General features: G+C 46.7%; 1 long non-coding RNA gene across 1 annotated transcript; it reads left to right on the top strand.

Moving 5' to 3' along the window:
• The first annotated feature begins 4,443 nt into the window (after positions 1 to 4,443).
• Positions 4,444 to 9,661, top strand: LOC138839303 (uncharacterized). The gene is made up of 3 exons (XR_011375937.1): positions 4,444 to 4,525; positions 8,646 to 8,733; positions 9,560 to 9,661. It is a non-coding gene; the product is annotated as an uncharacterized lncRNA (long non-coding RNA).
• Positions 9,662 to 9,736: the final 75 nt, after the last annotated feature.

The raw sequence follows: 9,736 nt of genomic DNA, 5'->3' as shown, positions 1-9,736 counted from the left end.
GCCTTCAGAAATTTTAATATTTAGAAATAAACCTAATAGACGAGATGAAATACCACTACAATAACAACTATAAAACTTTTAAGGAACAAAGAGAAGATGATGTTAGGAAAAAATGAAAAGACCTCCCATGAGCATAAAAAAGGCAAAAATATTATTGTGAAAGTGGAGAACTGCCAAAAGTGGAGTACTCGCCAAAATTCTAATGTCATTTTTCACAGAAATAAAAACTTCAATCCTAAAATTCATATTTAAGCAAAAAGACCCTGAAGAACCAAACAATCCTGAGCAAAATAGTCAATGGTAACAGTATCACGATACCTGACCAAATTATAATACACCTGCATAGAAAAAAAAAACAACATCATACTGCAGGAAAAACAAACATGTAGGCCAATGGAATAGAAGAGAAAATTCAGAAATATTATTCTACACTGCTACACCCATCTGATTTTGGACAAAGATGCCCCAAACTCTTGACATAGAAAATAAGTAACAAATAGTATTGTGAAAAATGGATCTCCACTTGTAGAAGACTGAAACTAGATCCCTATATTTCACCCTGTACAAAAATTCATGCAATATGGATCAAAACTCTTAATGTAAAACCAGAAACTGAAGTTACTAGTGGAAAATATAGAAAAGAAAAGACATTGAAGATATAGGTTTACATAACGATATTCTGGATAGGAGTCCAATTGCTCAGGACATGAGAACAAGAATTGGACAGTTTTGCCTTTCACTTGCTTATGCTGGCCATGTCTCATACCTCATTTTGACTGACAATGCCTGTGAGGTGGGAAAGGAAGGTGGTCCTGCCCTTTAATAAGTGAAGAGTCCTAATTTAATGTGAACACTTTCAGCTTAGGTGCAGGTGTGCTTAATGCAGGCAGGGCCATTATCACTTGAAGTTTCCTACACCTGCTGCCCCCACTTCAGTACTTCTCAGGATTATGCCTTTCCCCACAAACCTCACCCAGAAGAAGAAGAATGCAAGACTGATGGGCTCTTGATAGTCTATTAAAAACAATGAGCTGGGCTGCCGGGCACTGGTGGCTCACGCCTGTAATCCTTGCTACTCAGAAGACTGAGATTTGAGGATTGCAGTTCAAAGCCAACCTAGGCACAAAAGTCCAGTAGACACTTATCTCCAATAAACCACCAGAACCAGAAGTGGCGCTGTGGCTCAAGTGGTAGAGCACTCACCTTGAGCTGAAGAGCTGAGGGATAGTGCGCTGGCCCACAACCGACAAAAAAAAAAAAAAAAAATGAGCTGGGCTTTCCCATCTTTGTGAAAAGATCCTTCAACTCTTAGAGAGATAATGCATTGTCCCCCTCTTTCCTAGTATATCTGTGCTGGACAAGTTTCTCCCCATGGATTTGACCCCACTATTGTATATCCCACTACAGGTTTTTCTCAACCCACAGTGATGATGCACCACATCTCTGAGACTTGCTCTGTTTCTCAAAATTTAGTATCATAACTGTAATATTAGTTCATCAGGAGACTGAGATCTGAGAACAGTGATTGAAAGCCAGCCCAAGTAGAACAGTCCTAATATTCTTATCTCTGATCAACCAGGAAGAATAAAGCTGGAAGAGGAGGAAGGGAGTAGTGGCTCAGTGTTAAAGGGCCAGCCTCAAGAGAAAAACCAAGCAAAATCTCAAGGCACTAAGTTTAAACACCAGTATCTCTGTCTCTGTCTTTGTCTCTCTCTCTCTCACACGCACACACACGTGCATGACACACCATGTTATGCCAAGTGTTCAATCAAGCACGCCCATCAAGGGACTTAGAGGGTTCTAGGTTAGAGAAAGAAGGACAAGGACAACCTGTGAGTACAAATGGTGAAATGACAAGAAACTGTCATAACAACTTTCATATCAGAAGAAAGAAATTGATATGTGAAACAACAGGTGAAACAAATGTTACATTTAAAGACTGAACAAAGCTTCACAGAACAAACGCTTCTAAAAGACATAACAGTTGGCCCAACTATGTAACTGCAGCAACTCAAGAGGCAGAGATCAGAAGGAGAACTGCTTGAGGACAGCCTGGGAAAAAATGGAGGCCAAACTTCACCTCAACCAAGAAGCCATGAAGCTTGGTGGTGGGCAGCAATGTATGCAGATATAGAACAGAATAGTCTGGGATCAGGGAGGTTCAGGCCAGCCCAAAGAAATAAAAGCTAAATCCAAGATAAATAGTAATCTAATCCAAGAAATGATGGGAGAGTTTGAAGTGACAGAATGCTTATATCAAAAACCAAAGCCATAGATAAAATTGCAGTACAACATTCATGTACAGGGATCTCATCATATGTATCTAAGACTCCCTAATTAAAACACTGTGAACCAGGTGCTGGTGGCTCATGCCTGTACTCCTAGGCACCCAGGAAACTGAGACCAAAAGAGCAGGATTTGAAGATAAAGCAGGCAGGAAAGACCATGAAATACATATTCCAATTAAGTATCAAGAAGCTCAAAGTTGATCCATGGCAAAAATGGTAGAGCATTAGTCTTGAGCAAAAAGAGCTCAGGAACAGTTTCCAGGTTCTGAGACAAAGCCCCAGGACCTGCACACACACACACACACACACACACACACACACACACACACACACACACACACACACACACACACACACACAAAGGCCCACTATGCACCTCTCATGTTAATAGACAGAATGATTAATATAAGGAAACAGAGGATTGTAAGAACATCAAAATTTCTCGCCAGGGAAAATTAATATTGATATTTTGTTGGCCGAGGGACTTGAAGTCAGGGCCTGGACACTGTCCTTGAGCTCTTCAGCACAAGGCCAGTGTTCCACCACTTGAGCAACAGTGAAATTTTCAGTTTTCTGGTAGTTTATTGGAGATAAAAGTCTCATGGACTTTTCTGCACAGGCTGGCTTTGAACCGCAATCCTCAGATCTCAGCATCATGAGTAGCTAGGATTACAGATGTGAGTCACTGGAGCCTGGCTTGATTTATGTTTTAATAAAGCTAATAATAGAAAGATATGCAACTATACTATACAACCACTGAAAATGGGACAACAGAGTTTCCACACTGCAAAAAGAAAAAAGAGGAAATTGGATGGTGACATGATACCCAAACACACCAAAACAGGATTAGGGGTAATCACAAAATACAGAATGAAAAACAAAACCTCACTGCATTTATTAGAAATTAGTGTTCTTTTTCATGATCTCAAAATTAAAAATTATTTAATAAGACCTAGGAAAACATTGCCAAAATATTAATATCACAATGTATGAAACACTATCCCAAGTAAGAAAGATACACACATTCTGGAAAAGACAATACAGTCAGACAAACACCATGAATACTTTGATGTCAACCAAAAAAAAAGAATGGTTAAAAGAGAAAGGAATAAAACAAAAAGATCAAACTTATTGCAAGGAAAATAGACACTGAAGAACTATCACATCCCTTGGAAAATAGCAACTTTATTAAATCTTCGTACACCACCTTCTGGTGAGGCTCTGTCACAAAGGGAGAGGTGACCTGCTGTTAAGGAAGGGGTACAGGGAAAGGTCGGGGCAGTATGAAATATTCTACTACCTTCTGACCGAGAAAGCCCAATTCTTGATACGAGGGACATTAGTCAGAATGAGCACAGTCCACATTATTGGCAAGCAGGAACAAAGCAGGAAAGAACGCACAGGTGCACGCATGGACAGGAAAGAGGGAGAATGAGGGCACTGTGCAGTAGCCTTGGAGGTGATTACACGGGGAGCAATGTGGTCCCCACACGAGTGCAGAGCCTGGTAGGAATCCAAAAGCAGAAGGGGCAGACAGTTCAAGCAACTTGGACCTTGGTCCCGTGGATATGGCAAAACGGACAGGACATGCAGGCAGAATGGGAGGGATCCCGGGGGCAAGGTCAAGCAGGGGCCTTGTCACATGCAAGCCCACTGGATGGTACTGTGGACACAGCAGGGCAGAACAAGGAGAGGACTGAGCCTCCGCAGGGATGGAAGGTAGCAAGAGGAGCTGGCGGGTCCTATCCGTTTGTGTTAACTGCATGGAATGGGGGGACAGAAACAGCACCCTGGGGCCTCTTATATTGGAGGCCCTGGCAGACAGAAGAGCTGAGAGGACTGAGCAACAGAGGATCAGGCGAGCTTCAAACAGCCCAGACCACAGCAGGCGCAGACTGGCAAAGCCAGGGGCTCACTAGCATCTGCTGAGGACCCAGCTTCCCAGGCTGGGGAGCGGTGGGGGGGAGGAAAGGGGCGTGGGGAGGGGGCGGCAGAGCAGGGCGGAGCAGAGGGAAATGCACCGGAAATCATGTACCACGCAGGCGCACAGTGCCTGTCAATCATGGAGACGCTCATGCCTTCTAGGGCAAATACACCAATGCAGTGTGCCCCCACGCGAGGACCCGCCCTAAGCATGCGCAGAAAGCCAGGAAGCCATTAAGGCCACTACCTCTGGCAGAGTGTTCTGCGAGGACACGCGAGCAAGTGCTGCATGCGAGAAGGTCACTGTCCTTAAGGTAACTTGATTGTATCCGCAGGTGTGGGGAGCAGGGTCAGCCTGGATGCCAGGCTCTTGGAGATTGGGGTGCTTGGCAGCCCAAGGTGGGCCGCGGCTGCTCCCTGAGGCCGTGTTCCCAGCATCCCATGGGCCTGGGCCTAGGTCCCACCCAGGCCCCTCAGGTCGGCCAGGATGTGCATCTAGGCATCCGCCTAGTCTCGGGAAAGGTCCGGGAGGGCCAGATGGGAGCTGAGAGTGCAGATTATGTCTGCCTTTTCACCGGTGCAGGCCTAGCCCTGCGATCTCCTCTCAGGCCTCCACGAGGCCCCATCCTACACATGCGCACAAAGAAAGGAAGCCATTTACGCTGAGATCGCTGGCGCAGCAGGCCACGTGGTCAGGCGGGCCGAAAGTTATAAATGTTTTCCCTCTGTAGTTATATGAGGTCCTCTGTGTATTTACGCACGTGTGTATGGTTTAGGCATAGCTTCTCCACGTGACACACAAACAAGACAGCCTTTGTCTTGCAGAACCAGCTGATGTGTCTTAGCAGGGTGATCTCCAATTCCATCCATTTTGCCTACAAGTGACATCTCTTAGGCTTTCTCTTGGTGTTGAGTTCGCCGTTGGTTCCATTATGGTCCAAAGCACACAGGCAGTGATTGCAACTATTACTATATTTGCTAAGGCATACTTGAGGTCCTCCAAGTTGATTCACCTTGCAGAAAGTATTGCGAAGTTGTTGGAGAAACTTCTTTGAAGATGTCTATGCTCACTATTTGGCTTCTAATGACATGGAATTTTCACAAGTTCTTTCTTCAAAAATGCTTTCGTAGGTATAGGTTCGTTCTGTTGGTGAGATTGGCTGCACAATGTGCCACTATGATTGTGTTGGGTGTGGGTGGGGGGGAGAAGAGTCTAGGTATACTTTTAACTTTAGTATTTGTTAACTGAAGTTGGGGGCAAGGACAATAGACACATAAATCTTGAGAATTGTTATGCATACCCAGTCTTTTGCTTTGGGTAACATGTTTGCACAGATAGGAGTACATAACAGATTTCTAAGATAACTTGTGCTTAGGAGATCTCCCTTCCAACCTTCCATACTAACCCAGTGTTGGCTTTTGTCTGTGAGATATAATTTTGGTCTGTACAGGGGTTTGGGATTCCTTTTTCCGTTCTGTTCACTAATCTATTTCTTTTGGCTAGGGCCTGAAGACAGTATTGTTCAGTGTCAATGCTGAACATATGATATGGAGTAATGCCTGCCATTTTTTGTTTCTGTGGTGTTTGCTTTTTTGCTACTTTTTGAACTTCTTTACTATTCACGATAAGCTTTATTTTCTCCCCTTGAGTACACTGTGCAGTGCTGGTTAGATGGTCCTGAAGTTGCTTTAGTTTTTGGCTGCCATGGATGTTTGTTCGTATTTTCCAGTTATGAATGTTATCTTTGCTGGCTGGGTGAAATAATGTGGGTGAGCAGTTGTTCAGGCCTCTAATACAGCAGGCCTCTAATCCTGCCTTGTTTTGAAAGATTCTGTGTAGAGTTTGCTGTTACTCTTGGGGGCCTGCATTATTTACTAACGTGGTTTTTTTTTTTTTTTTTTTTTTCTCTTGGAAGTACTATTTTACTCTGTGTGCTTTGGACTTCCTGTTTAAATAGAGCCGGCTGTGCAGTGGCTCTCATCTGGTCTTGTCTATTTGGAGCGCTAAAGGCAGCTTATACCTGGATGGTTTCCTCTATCTGAAGATTTGGCAAGTTTTCAGCTATTAATGGAAACGTTCCCTATGCTGTTAGCTGACACTTCTCCTTCTTCTATGCCCATCATTCGTACATTAGGTCTTTTAATTCTGTACTGGAGAACTTAGGCATTTCACCATTCTTTTTTATGTCTGCTTTCAAAAAGAATTGTGTACTGTCCCATTCATGTGGAAGTTCTGGTAGTCTGACTTCCACTTCATCTCCTCTGCTGGAGAGGCTTTTAAGCGCATTCTTTCCTCTCCAGGATTTTAGCTATGTCTTGTTTCCTCCAGAACTTCTGAATCTTTCTTGTGTTCCTTTTGCATGACTCCTGTTGACCTTTCTATTCATTTAGGTGTTTATTTGTATTTTCTGAGAGCACTCTTTGTTGCTCTTCTGTATTCTCCTTGAGTTTTGTCAGCTGATTTGTTCAAATTTAACTAAAAATCACCTCTGCTTGGCCCAGTGTGGCGGTTCTTCAGATACAAGGAAACATAAGCAATCAGAAGAAGACAGTAATCCCAGCTATTTAGAATCCTGAGTCTAAGGATCCGCATGTCAAAGGGAACCTCAGGCAGACAAGCGCATAACAATCTTATCTATAATTTACCAGCAAAAAGCCAGAAGCAGAGCTATGGCTCAAGTGGAACAGTACCGGCCTTGACAGCAAAAAGCAAAGTGAAACTGCAGGGCCCTGAGTTCAAGCCCCAGGATCAGCATATAAAAACAACAAAAGAAAAAAACCCAAGGAAAGAAAAAGTTGTGCTATGCTGGGTGCTGTTGCGCCTGCCTGCCATTACCCTAGCCACTCAGGAAGGGGGGATAGCTGAGAAAGAAGGTTCTAAGCCAGCCTGGGCAGACAGATTTCCTATACTTCTACCTCCACGGAACTAGCCGAAAGCCAGAAGGGGAGGAATGACTCTAGTGGTACAGTGATAGCCATGAGAGACCAGGATTTCAGCCCTTGGGAATGACCATGAGGGAAAAAAAATGTGTTTTGAAATCAGTGACTTGCTGTGTTCCTGAGAGTGGGCTCAATGGAGACCAACTGTGAGTACAACTACTTTATTTTAAAATGCCCCCTTCAAAATCAAGATTATGCGATTTGCAGGGCTGTGCGTGCATTTGGAGCTATTGAAGGAAGTAGATGCGGTGTTCTCCTGAAGTGATGTTTTGTGTTTGCAGGGTGGATATTTAGATGAACTTTGCAAAAAGTAAAAAGCTGTCTTGATTCACACCTAAATCATCATGCTTTTCCCCACGACCCTCTACTCTAGCACACCGGAGAATGTAATTTGGTATACATGGAAGTGAAACGGAATGTATAAATTGTCCTCCAAAATATCCCAAGTGGGAAATGAATGCCGTTGCCAAAATAGTTTTGAAGATCTATTAGAATTTTGAATATCGATTACAACTTTCTCTTTCGTGTAAAGGTTAAATATCCACATTAATAGCTGATGCTGTGGGAATTTAGATGTGGGCCTTCTGAGGGGTGCTTCTTGTGTTCCAGCTACAAGGAAGCTCTCTCTGGCTCCTGCTTGATGGGGCATGTCTCCTGAGACCCAGTGCTGGGAAATGCTGATGATACCATTGTGTCCCTTGGAATCGGGGGGAGGAGACCACGCTCTGTGTGGGGACCGGACCCCACACACAATATCACTGAATGCTTTTGTTTTACTGGGACACATCCTCCTAACCTCTAATGTAGGCCCTGACTTGAGTTTTCTCAGAGTCCGGCCATTTTCTTTGCAGTATCAATAGCTCATCACTCTATTTAGAGGAGGCGAACAAGGGAGCTGTGGTTTAAGGCCCTTTGCTTGAAGAGGAGCAGCATGAGAGTCCAAGGAAGAGGTGGAGAGTGGATGACACAGGGCCTGTCTCCTTTGTAATACAACAGAGGGTGCTACTAGTAGTGGCGGTGAGAAAGATTTATCGGCCTCATGATCTGGCTGCCAGCAATAGAAACCAGGGTCCAGGTTTCCCTCGCAATAGTCTGTGAGAGGAGTAGACTGGTGTGTTTGTGGTCTGTGAGATCTCTTCCACTCTGAGCAACTTCTGCAGAGCCTTCTGGAGACCATGGGGATGGGGGAGGAATCAAAAGACCCCTGTTCCAAACATGGGAAAACTGCCCTTCCTGTCAGCCCATGGTAGCTGCAGGCAGGACTGTGGGAATCAGATGCTGTGGCCAGCTTCCTGTACTAGGTGAGGGCAAGAAGCAGGGAGACGATGGCCTGAACATGCAAGCCACGTGCGTGGCTCCCTAGAGGAGAAGGACGGAGGCCTGGAGAGAAGTAAAGGTGGGAACTTTGAGGACACTTTGAGGGTTACTGGTGAAGGTCGGGAAAACCCCTGCTGAGCTTCCGGAGGGTAGTCTGTCTTTTCCTGTGTCTCCCAGGTCTGGAAAGCCAGAGGCCTTGCCGTGAGAGGAGACATCGGGAGAACCGAGGGAGCTGGCCAGCAGCATCTGCCTGCCAGGAGCCAAGGTGAGGAGCGAGGAAACCTTGTGACTGTGGGTGGACCGTCTTCCCCTCAGCAACTCTTCCGCTGTGTGTCTCGTGGTCAAGGGCTTGAGGAAAGCGTGCTCAGGGCATCAGAGGGGACAGGTCTGGCTCTTGCCGTTTTGTCAGGACGAGCAGGGAGACAGGGTCCCCATCCCCATCACGCCCCTACCTGAGTTTGGCCTGGTCTTGCTTTCGATCCCTAGACAGGTGCTGCCCCACGTGAGGCCTCTCCAGGCGATTTGTGTCCGTCTACGGGGGTGGGCCTTGTTCTCGGGGTTGGCCTCAGGCCAGCACAGGGGAGAGGTGGGGCCAGTCACTTCCAGGGGACATTTGGGAACCTAGAGTGAGCCCGGAAGGGGTGCTCAGTCCGGGACAGAGGAGACCGTTGCACAGTAGAGCCCACCCATCCCGTCGAGGGGCTGCGCAGGGGTGGGCTTGCAGACTTGGGCGTGCGGAAGGTGGGGTGGCACGGAAGGTATCTCAGTGCTTCTGCCAGGAGCTTCAGGGGCCAGGCGTTAGAAGAGCTTGCTGGGAGGAGGGGTCCTCTGGCCACAGTGGGGACGACACTCGGGCGGTGTCAGGGCCGAAGGAGACAGCGCAGCGCCAGAGCAACACGCTCAGAGCTGCTGGGACCCCGAGGCACCACCCCCACTTCCTTCCTCAGGCTTCCAGCAGACAGACAGGCGCACTGCCAACGCAGGACCGGCCGCCACCTTGTACTTGGCCTTCTTGTCATTGACCTTGTGGGAGGTGCTGGGGGCGTCCTTGTCGGCTGAGGCCGCTCACCGTCTCCTCCCCTTCTACCCAGGCTTTCCACGCTTCTTCTTGCCTGCTGTGTCCAATGAGGGCCACAATGCCCTACGTTCCCAAGAGCCAGCGCGGGAAGGGTGAGGAAGGCCCCCAGACGCCAAGGGAGGGGCAGGACCTGGTGGCTGGCCTGGTCCCTGTGGTTGCTACGGCGGACGTGCTCCAGGCCCCGTGCAAG

This window comes from Dipodomys merriami, unplaced genomic scaffold (genome assembly GCF_024711535.1).
Source record: "Dipodomys merriami isolate MVZ:Mamm:240054 unplaced genomic scaffold, mDipMer1.0.p SCAF_3, whole genome shotgun sequence".
Classification (NCBI taxonomy): Eukaryota; Metazoa; Chordata; class Mammalia; order Rodentia; family Heteromyidae; genus Dipodomys; species Dipodomys merriami.
Note: the sequence above shows the minus strand (reverse complement) of the source record. Positions and strands in the feature narration are given on the sequence as shown.